The sequence below is a fragment of the Alexandromys fortis genome, unplaced genomic scaffold (assembly GCF_014885135.2).
Source record: "Alexandromys fortis isolate MF-2015 unplaced genomic scaffold, M_Fortis_MF-2015_v1.1 scaffold_356, whole genome shotgun sequence".
Taxonomy (NCBI): domain Eukaryota; kingdom Metazoa; phylum Chordata; class Mammalia; order Rodentia; family Cricetidae; genus Alexandromys; species Alexandromys fortis.
In genome coordinates this window covers 95,595-106,946 of record NW_026068235.1, presented here as the reverse complement: position 1 = coordinate 106,946, position 11,352 = coordinate 95,595, and the positions used below count along the sequence as shown (strand labels likewise).

The 11,352-nt window shown below is 43.9% G+C and overlaps 1 protein-coding gene and 1 pseudogene across 1 annotated transcript in view; one reads left to right on the top strand and one right to left on the bottom strand.

Annotated features, from left to right (window-relative positions):
- LOC126493842 (acidic mammalian chitinase-like) overlaps positions 1–11,352 on the bottom strand; it is a 109,886-nt gene that overhangs the window by 66,599 nt on the left and 31,935 nt on the right.
- On the top strand, positions 2,885–3,269 carry LOC126493847 (60S ribosomal protein L37a-like; annotated as a pseudogene).

Sequence of the window (11,352 nt, the reverse complement as noted above, 5' to 3'; positions counted from 1 at the left end):
AAGATCCTCCCTGGTAAGCCAGCTCGTGGGCTACACAGAATATTAGAAATGGGTTAGAACAATATGTAAGAGCTAGCCAATAAGAAGCTGGAACTAGCCGGGCCAGGCAATGTTTGAAAGAATACAGTTTCCGTGTAATTATTTCGGGCATAAGCTAGCCATGCGGGCGGCCGGGTGCCGGGGACGCAGCCCCCACAGCTCCTAATTCAACAGAGCAGTTAGAACAGGTAACTAACATAACCCAGCACAGGGCACTGACTACCTGAGGCCTACAGCTAACCTATGCTCCTGCAGGACTACATCATGACCTACTGGGATGAAAATGGAGCAGCTCCCGAGAAGCTCATTGTTGGATTCCCAGCGTATGGACAAACCTTCACCCTGAGTGACCCCTCCAGCACTGGAATCGGCGTGCCCACTGCTAGTGCTGGGGCACTAGGGCCCTACACAGAGGAGTCCAGCATCTGGGCCTATTATGAGGTCAGTACATTGCCTATACATTTCTCTGAGAATATCAGGCCCAGAGCTGGGCTTGTTGCCCAGGGGTTGAGGGATAGAAATCTGCTGAATTTGAATGTTCATTATGTCCAGTATCTACCTGCTCTAAGCAAAGTATTGATGTGGGATTTCCCTCTGTATGATGTAAATATGTTTTATTACCATTGGTTAATAAAGAAGCTGCTTCAGCCTACAGCAGGGTTGAATATGGCCAGGCTGGAAGAGATACTGCGAGAGTGTAGAAGAAGTCAGAGATATCATGTAGCTGCCGAAGGAGACAGCTGCCAGCCAGAACCTTACCAGTAAACCACAAGCCTCATAGTAAAATACAAAATAAAATATGGTTAATTTAAGATGTAAGAGTTAATAAAAATCCTGAGCTAATAGACTAAGCAGTGATTTAATTAATATAATTTCTGTGCGATTATTTTGGGTCTGGGAAGACATAAAACAAACAAGCCATCTCTGTCAAGTGAGTACCATTCCAAATACTTAAAAGTTTTGTACATATAGAATATATTTTTTAAACTGAGGAGCTAACAATATATAATAACCCTTCATGCAACAGACAAGATTCTTAAGTTTATTTATATGGATAAATAAAGTGATAAATGGATGTATGCCCCATATTGCTACAGACTCTAAAACGCCAACATGGACAGTAAATGAGCATTTGAAAGCAGCATGAGATGAGGGTGTTGCTCAGTGGTCCAGCTCTTGCCTTAATGAGTATAGCCCGGGGTTCCATCTCTAGTACCATACATTTTAAAGATGTATAATAGTATACAATGATATGTCGTGAATATTTCTGTCTGCTGTGGGGCTGTATATATTAAGCTGCAATATCAGTTTTCAGAATTCAGAGGCAAAGGAGTCAACAGTTTGAGGTCTGGGCTATAGACTGAGACTCTATCAAAAAGCAAATAAGTAATTAAAAATATGGGCTGTGAATGAAGTTCAGTTGCAGAGTACTCCTGCAGCATGAGCCATACCATGTGTTTCATCCCCAGAACCACAAAAAGAAAACTATCTCAAACTTCTTAACTCCAAATAAAAGCCACTGGAAACCTCCCCAAGATACATATATTAAAGGAAGAAAAAATAAAGTGTTCCTTTCTGTCTTGCATGACATAATATTTAAAGGATTATTATCTCGTGACTTTTAAAGATTTGCACCTTCTTGAATGATGGAGCCACTGAGGCCTGGGATGCTGACCAGGAAGTACCTTATGCCTATCAGGGCAGCAAATGGGTTGGCTATGATAATGTGAAGAGCTTTCATATCAAGGTAAAGTCAGTCCCATGGGTGTTCTGAGGGCCCAACCCTGAGCTTCAAGAAATCAAATGACTTTTGTCCTCTATCCTTAAACAGGCCAAATGGCTTAAGCAGAACAACTTGGGAGGTGCCATGCTGTGGACCCTGGACATGGATGACTTCACTGGTGCTTTCTGCAACCAGGGACAGTTCCCTCTAACGTCTGCCCTGAAGAAAGCCCTCAGAGTGCACAGTAAAAGTATGTAACACCAGGACATGCCAAGGGTAGGCAAACATCCCCCCATCAACTCAAGGGGAGTCTTGACATGCCTCCCTCCATTGCCCACGAAGACTCTTCCCACTTCATCCCACTGCTCTTGTCCAAGTGCCAGACAGTGAGCTTTTACAAACCCTCGACTTCCATGCCAGGGATAGTATACCTTTAGGGCAAGCCAAGCGCTCCTGGAAGCAGGGTCCAGGTCTCCGAAGTCTTTGTGATGTGCAACAGTCTACAGAAGTTGTGCTGGCCATCACCATAAGCGTCTGTGTCTCTATGGGGCTGTGCTTTGATGTCTCACTTACCCCTCTCTGGGGAGATTTAACAGGAAGGCTCAACAGTACTCTCACGTCACTATACAGATTGTTTTTTATATTGGGGCATTTTTTTTACCTGATCTTTAATGCTTTTTACTTTATATAGTAGGTACTCAGCAAGTATGTTTCAATGAGTTATATAGAAAAAAATATTTATTTTCATTCCAAGTCCAGCTGGCTTTGAGGTAAGATAGGAGGACCGAGAAATGTGTAAGGACTTGGGTTGATATCACTTCTTAAATCCTGAGCATAGAATTATCCTCTGATCTAAGCCCCGGTCAAGGCCACCACGTCCAAACTTTCATTCACCTCCAGCGGAAGCCTGCCGATGCATGAGGGTCCCTGCTCATCACTTTGTGCTGTATTTCTCAGGTTGCATGGCCTCGGTTTCAGACCTTCAGCAAGTAAATGCTCCTCTAGACAGAGAAGGTAGGAGCTGGAAGACAGACCCTGAGGCAGTAGATTCTGTGTCAGCTGGGCCAAGAGAATAATCAAAAAGTCTTCTGGCTCTCCGTGCTTGGCTTAGGTTCCGTCGACATGGCTAAACACACCAAGAAGGTCTGAATCATCAGGAAATACGGGACCCGCTATGGTGCCTCCCTCCGGAATATGGTGAAGAAAATTGAAATCAGCCAGCACGCCAAGTACACTTGCTCCTTCTGTGGCAAGACCAAGATGAAGAGACAAGCCGTTGGCATCTGGCACTGTGGCTCCTGCATGAAGATAGTAGCTGGCGGGGCCTGGACCTACAACACGACTTCTGCCGTCACAGTGAAGTCTGCCATCAGAAGACTGAAGGAACTGAAAGACCAGTAAAAGTGCTACCATTTGATACACAAGCCTACTAACTACAATAGTGCACAGCCAACAAATAAATGGGTTAATTTACATAACAAAAAAAAGTCTTTTGTCACTGCCCAATTGGAATCTCATCCCAGCACAATTTCCAAATGGACCTTCTCCTCAAAGCAACCTGTGATGAAGAAACTGTAGGCTCACTTTATGTGTCCCTATCAGTTTTTCCCAGGATTCTGTAGTCTCTTTTGCTCCTTGTAAAGGTCATCTTGAATCTACCTAATGAACTAAAATAAAATCAACAGTCAAAACATGAGCTCCCTTGGGGGGGGGGTTTGAGGTTTGGTGAAAACCTTTTCACAGTGTGGAAATGCCAGCTGCTTCAGGCGAGAGGTGGAAAGACTGTGAGAACGAAGTGGAGCCCCCACCCTACCGTCTTCTGTCTGCCTGTGCACATCTGCGTGATGGCTGAGGCTGCGGGAAGGAAACGATGAAGCTGTTGGTGCACAGGACAAGATGAGGACATTTACAAGGCAGGTCTGTGGTGACCCTTTTCAGGAAGGAGCCCAATGAGCATAATCAAGCACAGCTTGTCTTGTCTAAGATCGGAAGCCCCGAACATCATCCTGCTTCTTTTTTTATTTATTTATTAAATATTTCTGTCTCTTCCCCACCTCCGCCTCCCCTTTCCCTCCCCCTCCCCCTATCAAGTCCCCCTCCCTCTTCAGCCCTAAGAGCAATCAGGGCTCTCCGTCCCGTGGGAAGTCCAAGGAAAACCCTCTTCCGTCCAGGTCTCGTAAGGTGAGCATCCAAACAGCCTAGGCTCCCACAAAGCCAATACATGCAATAGGATCAAAAACCCATTGCCATTGTTCTTGATGTCTCAGTAGTCCTCATTGTCCGCTATGTTCAGTGAGACCTGTTTTAACCCAGGCTTTTTCAGACCCAGGTCAGCTGGCCTTGGTGAGTTCCCGATAGAACATCCCCATTGTCTCAGTGTGTGGGTGCACCCCTCGCGGTCCTGAGTTCCTTGCTCATGTTCGCTCTCCTTCTGCTCCTGATTTGGACCTTGAGATTTCAGTCCGGTGCTCCAATGTGGGTCTCTGTCTCTGTCTTCTTTCATCGCCTGATGAAAGTTAATATTCAGGAGGATGCCTATATGTTTTTCTTTGGGTTCTCCTTCTTATTTAGCTTCTCTAAGAACCCGAATTATAGGCTCAATGTCCTTTATTTATGGCTAGAAACCAAATATGAGTGAGTACATCCCATGTTCCTCTTTTTGGGTCTGGCTTACCTCACTCAGGATAGTGTTTTCTATTTCCATCCATTTGCCTGCAAACTTCAAGAAGTCCTTGTTTTTTACTGCTGAGTAGTACTCTAATATGTATATATTCCATACTTTCTTCATCCATTCTTCAATTGAAGGGCATCTAGGTTGTTTCCAGGTTCTGGCTATTACAAACAATGCTGCTATGAACATAGTAGAGCATATATTTTTGTTGCATGATAAGGCCTCTCTTGGGTATATTCCCAAGAGTGGTATTGCTGGGTCCATGGGTAGGTTGATCCCAAATTTTCTGAGAAACCGCCACACTGCTTTCCAGAGTGGTTGTACAAGTTTGCATTCCCACCAGCAATGGATAAGTGTACCCCTTTCTCCACAATCTCTCCAGCATAGGCTATCATTGGTGTTTTTGATTTTAGCCATTCTGACAGGTGTAAGATGGTATCTTAAAGTTGTCTTGATTTGCATTTCCCTGATCGCTAAGGAAGTTGAGCATGACCTTAGGTGTCTTTTGGCAATTTGAACTTCTTCTGTTGAGAGATCTCTGTTCAGCTCAGTGCCCCATTTTATAACTGGGTTGATTAGCCTTTTACGGTCTAGTTTCTTGAGTTCTTTATATATTTTGGAGATCAGACCTTTGTCAGTTGCGGGGTTGGTGAAGATCTTCTCCCAGTCAGTGGGTTGCCTTTCTGTCTTAGCGACAGTGTCCTTTGCTTTACAGAAGCTTCTCAGTCTCAGGAGGTCCCATTTATTCAATGCGGCCCTTACTGTCTGTGCTGCTGATGTTATACGTAGGAAGCGGTCTCCTGTGCCCACTTGTTGTAGTGTACTTCCCACTTTCTCTCCTATCAGGTTCAGTGTGTTCAGACTGATAGTGAGGTCTTTAATCCACTTGGACTTGAGTTTTGTGCACGGTGACAGACATGGATCTATTTTCATTTTTCTACAGATTGAAATCCAGTTTTGCCAGCACAATTTGTTGAAGATGCTCTCTTTTTTCCATTGTACATCATCCTGCTTCTGCTGAAAGCCCAGGTGCTGCTCTAGTGCTGCCAGGATTGGTGAGTGTTCGGAGACTCATCATGGAGGGGCCGCAGATGCATCATGGGGTAGCTGCCCAGAATATGAGCTAGCAGGAGCCTTTTTTTTTTTTAAGAACATGAACTGTACTTAAAACCAGAGTGGTGGCTGACAGTTGCTGTCACCCCTCACATGGCTATCTGGTTAACTGGCCATTAGACTCAATGAAGCAGATTAGATTATCACTTCCTGGAATTCACAACTGAGATTAACTGTGGGTCTGTTGGTCATTAAGAGTGGCAGAATGTAAGCTCAGGGGCTGTAGAGAAACAAGGGAAAGAGAAAGTTAGTCTAAGTGTGAGAGCTAGAATGTAAGATCTAGTGCGAGCACTTGCCAACAGCTTCATAGCTGCTGATTCTAGTTCCTTCATGAAGCCAGCTGCACTTCTACCTGTAGAGTCTCTAAGACTCCCCTTTAACTATACAATCCTCCTTTGTTGCTTAAAGCATTCGCGTGTCTCTTACTGACAATTAAAAGAATCTTCATGTAGTAAGAATATAATGGCTCTTTTTCTTTCTCCATAATATCCACTGTAGGCTCACTTTATATGTCAAACTATTTTTGGTTTTGTTTCTTGTCTTTTAAGATGGGTCTCCTTGTATAGTCCAGACCTGTCTCAGAATCCTGGGCTCAGCGATCCTCCCTAAACCTCTGGAGCAGTTGTGACTACAGACAGATGCCACCTCATGCAGCTCAAACTTGATGTATTGAACTTGCATCTTCTTACTTAGTTCTCACGCCGCCTCCTAAGATGGATACTACTGCTTCCTGGAAACCGAGACCTGGAGAAGCTTGGTTCCTTGTAAAGCCAGAGCCAGAGCCAGGCAACCACAGCTTGGAGCCTTATCTACTGTTTCACTGCATCCCCTAACACCAAGCACAGAGATCTCATGAGAGATGAGAGCGCTGGCGACTGATAGGCAGTCCTCTCTCTGGATAACGTCCTTCACCATAAACTCTAAGCACTTCCTATTACTACATGCTGGGTACCACCCTAAGTGGGAAAGGCAGAGCGGTAAGAAAGACTAATCTCCTTGTACAGGGGGATGATATTCTGCTTCTGCCGTGTTGAACAGTAAATAAAGAAAGAAATGAAGAAGACGAAAGCTTGTTTAAAAGCACCCAGTGAATAACAATACTTTGACTTATCCAGTCCTAGACAATGACTCTTGTGGGAAGATCTTAACCAAAGCCAAAGGTAGTCAACAATTTTCTCACCTGGGAAGAGTTTCTCAGGCACAGTTATAGTGAGAACAAACCCCTCATGGTAGGAATGAACAAGGCACATTAAGTTGTACCAGAGTTGAAGAGAGTGAGCCTAGGACCCTGTTGTTGGTCACTGACAAGCAGTAAGTCACAATAGACTTACTACTCCAATCAGGCTTCCCAGCTCTGCAGAAAACAGTGTCACAATGACTTGAAGGGAAACTTCTAGGGCAGGGCTGTTGCTTAGCAGCCAGTCTTGAGAGCACCCCTCATTTTCTTGCTTAAAAGCCATCAGGAGAGGAGTGTCTCATGCAGACAGTAAATGTGGAACCCACGCTTCCTGAAAGTTCCCATGTACTACAGCTATGGCCCAAACCTCCCGAGACATCTGAAAACCCTAAGACAGATGACCCGCCTGACATGACCAAACTCAGTGAACTCACGCGGCAAAACCATCCATTCCTTTGGAACTTCAGTCTTGGTAATGATGCTTGTCATTATATATTATATGTAGGAAAGAAATCCCTTCACGGTAGGAGATAAAGTGCAACAAGACAGGGCAGACAGACAAGGGAGGCCTTATCTCCTCTGAGGAGCGGATGGGGGTGAGATGGGGGAGGTAGGGGTCAAGGGAAGTGAAGGGAGGGGGAACTGGGGCTAGTATGTAAACTTAAATTTAAAAAAAAATAAAGGTAGAGATCACGTGAGGAACCTGGTCCCTGAGGAAAAGAAGAAATCTCTGCTAATTGTGCCAAAAAGCCTTGGCAAAGAGGATTCTCCAAGCAGAAAAATTAGAACAAAAATACCCTTGGAGCCGGCAAGTGCCCTGGAAGTGTGAGTCCGGCTGTACATTAACAAGTTTACGCTCACTCAGCATGATCTGCCCCTGTGGGGACTCCTCCAGTCTCATGGCGGCCCTTGGAAAAAAAACATGGCTCCTGCCATAGTCCATAAGGCCTCTTCAGAAGCTCCCACAAGATCAGGAAACGAGGAAACACAAACCAATTCTTAGTGCACATCAGTGTGAGAGACTTCAGAGCCCATGGTCACCAGTTACTTCTGAATGGCAGTCTGACATTTAAGAAAGTCCAAAGGGGAGGCCAGGCCTTAGGAAGTCGGCTTCCTCTCCTCTGTCCACTTTCTCTGGACACCTATCCTGAAGCAGCAAATACTCCCCAGATCAGAGGTCCCCAAGCTTGTTCAGATCTAAGTCCTGCTTTGGGTGAGAAATCATTTTATGGTGTTCTTTTCCTGATTCTAGTATTAAATTAAACAGTAACCATCTACATCTCGCAACTTCCTAAGCTCATATATAATGCTCTAATTTTAGTTCTAAAAAGAAAACTGACTTTTTTATTATGTATTACGTCGTGTATGCCAGCAAACAGATGAAGTTGGATTCTTGCACCGTGTATTTTACAATGAATAAAATCGGGGTCAAAAAGTTTAAATTTTATCTCATATGAGCATTAGAGCAGATTTACAAGTAGTCACCAAACCAAAAAAATTTTAAAAATTAAATTAATGCCAAGTATGATGGTGCACACCTTTATTCTAGTACTCAGGAGGCAGAAGCAGGAAGATCTCTGAAATTGAGGGCAGCCTGCTCTACATAACAAGTTCCTGGACAGCCAGGGATACATAGAGCCACCTTGTCTCAAAAAAAAAAAAAAAGGAAGGAAAGGAGGAACGAACAAATGAACAAGCAAACAAAGAAATGAAGGAAGATATTACTATCTCACTAGCTTCTGGTTAAGGAAAAGGCAAATAACTCCCCTAACATGGGTTACTTGTAGATAAAATCCCTTCATATCTAAAAAGAGGGGTGGGTGGGTCATGAGTGAACAGCAAGTAAAACAGAGTTGTTTCACTTACTAGGTTTTCCGTGGGTTCTTTGAAACAAACTCTCGTTATTTAGGTCAGACCCATCTCCAACTCTGTGTCCTCTGGCTTCCACCGCCAGGCTGCTTGGATCAAGGTGGTACCCGAATATGTGGCTCAGAGATATTGACATAAATTATTTTATTGATTAATATACTAATGGGGGTCTAAAGCAACAGTGAAGTGATGGGTGAGCTCATTGGTATAATCAGCACACAGTCTAAGATGGAAACTCACCGTCACTAGACAACTTCCCTCATATGGTCTCTCTGCCTGCTCCTCCAAAGGTCTACCTGTCCTGACTCCTAACTTATAGAATTGGAATTTCATACAAACCGACTTACGTGTCTTGTGAACGTTCATCCGGGTTCCTTCATTCCACACAGTGAGCCTTCCCAGTCCAATGTAGCATGTTTATTGCATTGGCCTTGCTCAGCTCGTGTTTCAGCAATCATGTTTAGACTTTATGCATGTAGTTTCTGACACTATTAGGAGACACTGTCTCACGGAAAATTCCCTCGTCCTCTGTTCTTACAGTCTTTCGGCCCTCCTCTTCCATGGTGTTCCTGAGCCTAAGGTGCAGGAGTGTTCTGTAGATGTAGCCATTGTGACGGGGCTCCACAACTCCATATATGGATCAGTTGTGGTTTTCTTGTAATGGCCTTCAGTCTGCTGCAAAGAGAAGTGTCTTTGATGATGGGTGGCCCCCAGGCTTTTTTTCATTGTTTTGTCTGTGTGTGTTCATGTGAGTAGGTGAATATATGTGTGCAGGTACATATGGAGACAGAGATTCTCAGTAGGCCTGGAACTCCCATGTTGCCCAGCCAGCAAGCCCCAGGAATAATCCTGTCTCCATCTCCCCAGTGCTGGAGTTACAAATACGTGCCACCATGCTCCTTTATGTGTGTCCTGGGCATTGAACTCAGGTCCTCATACTTGTCTAGCAAGCATTTTACTGACTGAGCCATCTCCCCAGCCCCAGGATGCTATCATGGCTTTAGATTTATTTCATTTCCATTGTTGTGCTTTAGATTATTATTCCATGATTCATTTTTCAATTCTGTTAGCAACGGATGGTTTTGTTTCTAGTTTAGTACTTTTATAACCAATGTGGCTCTTAACTATTTGGCACAGTTGTGTGCATTACTGCCAAGAAAATGCCAAAGAAGAGGAATTAGAAGGCCATAGAGCTGTCATTGGTCAATCTTACAAAGGTCACCAGTTGTCTAGAGTGAACTTAATGACTGATCGACATTTCCAATGTCGGTTACTTCTCTCTTACTGTGATAAAACACCGTGGCCAAGGAAATTCATAGAAGAAAGTGCCTATCTGGGCTTATAGTTCCTGAAGATTACAGTCTATGATGGTGGGCCAGAAATACCAGACTGTAGAAGCACAGCTGAGAGCTCACATCTCAAGCTACAAACAAGAAGCAAACAGCCCGAATCTTTGAAAGCTCACAATCCTCTCCCAGTGGCATTCTTTCACTAACAAGGTCGAATCTTCCCCAAACGCTACCAACTGGGGGCAAGTATCCGAATGCCCAACACTGATGGGGCATCTCATTCAAGCCACCACATCTACCAGACGTTCAGACTGGAGTTTTCACTGTCTCACGTTCTTATCCGCCTGAGGCTTTCGGTTACCCTGTGTTTATCTCATCTCAGGCTGCCTCTATAGCTTCTCAGACAGCGACATTTTCTTTCTTTCTTCCTTTCTTTCTTTCTTTCTTTCTTTCTTTCTTTCTTTCTTTCTTTCTTTTTTTGGTTTTTTGAGACAGGGTTTCTCTGTGTAGCCGTGGCTGTCCTGACTGTCCTGAAACTCACTCTGTAGACCAGGCTGGCCTCAAACTCACAGAGATCCACCTGCCTCTGCCTTCCGAGTACTGGGATTAAAGGCGTGTGCCACCGTGGCACCTTTTATATACTTGCCAATTATGTGAATGCTCTTTTTGTGAAGTTAGCACCCAAGTCTTGTTCATTTTCTACTAAATGATTTTCTTACTACTTTGTAACAATACTTTATTAACTCTAGGTCAGAGTTATCCAACAAAAATACAACACTTGCTGCGTATATAATTTTAAGTTCTCAAGTAGCCAAATTAAAAGAACAAAACACAAGAAGTTCGTTTTAATCATGTTTTGATTTAACCCCAAACACTATCATTTCAATAAGTAATCAACACAAAACTTAGTCAGATAGTTTACATCTTGTTCAGTGTGTTTTTAAAAAATAGTCTGTGTTTCACTTATAGCTATGTTTGGGACCTGAAACATCATCTGGGAGCTCCTGTGAAGACTTGATCTCAATGAGTAGTGCTCAAAGGCAGGGTCTTTGGGAGCTGACGGGATCATGAGGGCTCTGATCTAATGGATATGTTTAAACATCCATGACTTCATAGCTTGATGGGCTGCAGACAAGTTTTGGAAACTTTAGAAGTAGGGTCTAGTTGGAGGAAGTGGGTCATTGAGGGCATGTCCTTGAAGTATATAACTTGTCCCTGCTTCCTACTCCCCAGACCCCAACTTCCTTGCTGTCATTGAGCAAACAGCTTTGCTCTCCACTTGTGGTCTGTCACAACATCCTGCTCTCTACTGGCCCAACCCAGCAAAGCTCAGTAACCACAGCTAAAAGCTTGAAGCCATGAGCCAAAACAATCATGTCTTCCTTTTAAATTCCTTTCTGTAGGCATTTTCTCACAACTAAAGAGTGTTGACTAACACAGCTTCGTTAACTCAGACTAGCCATGTTTCAAG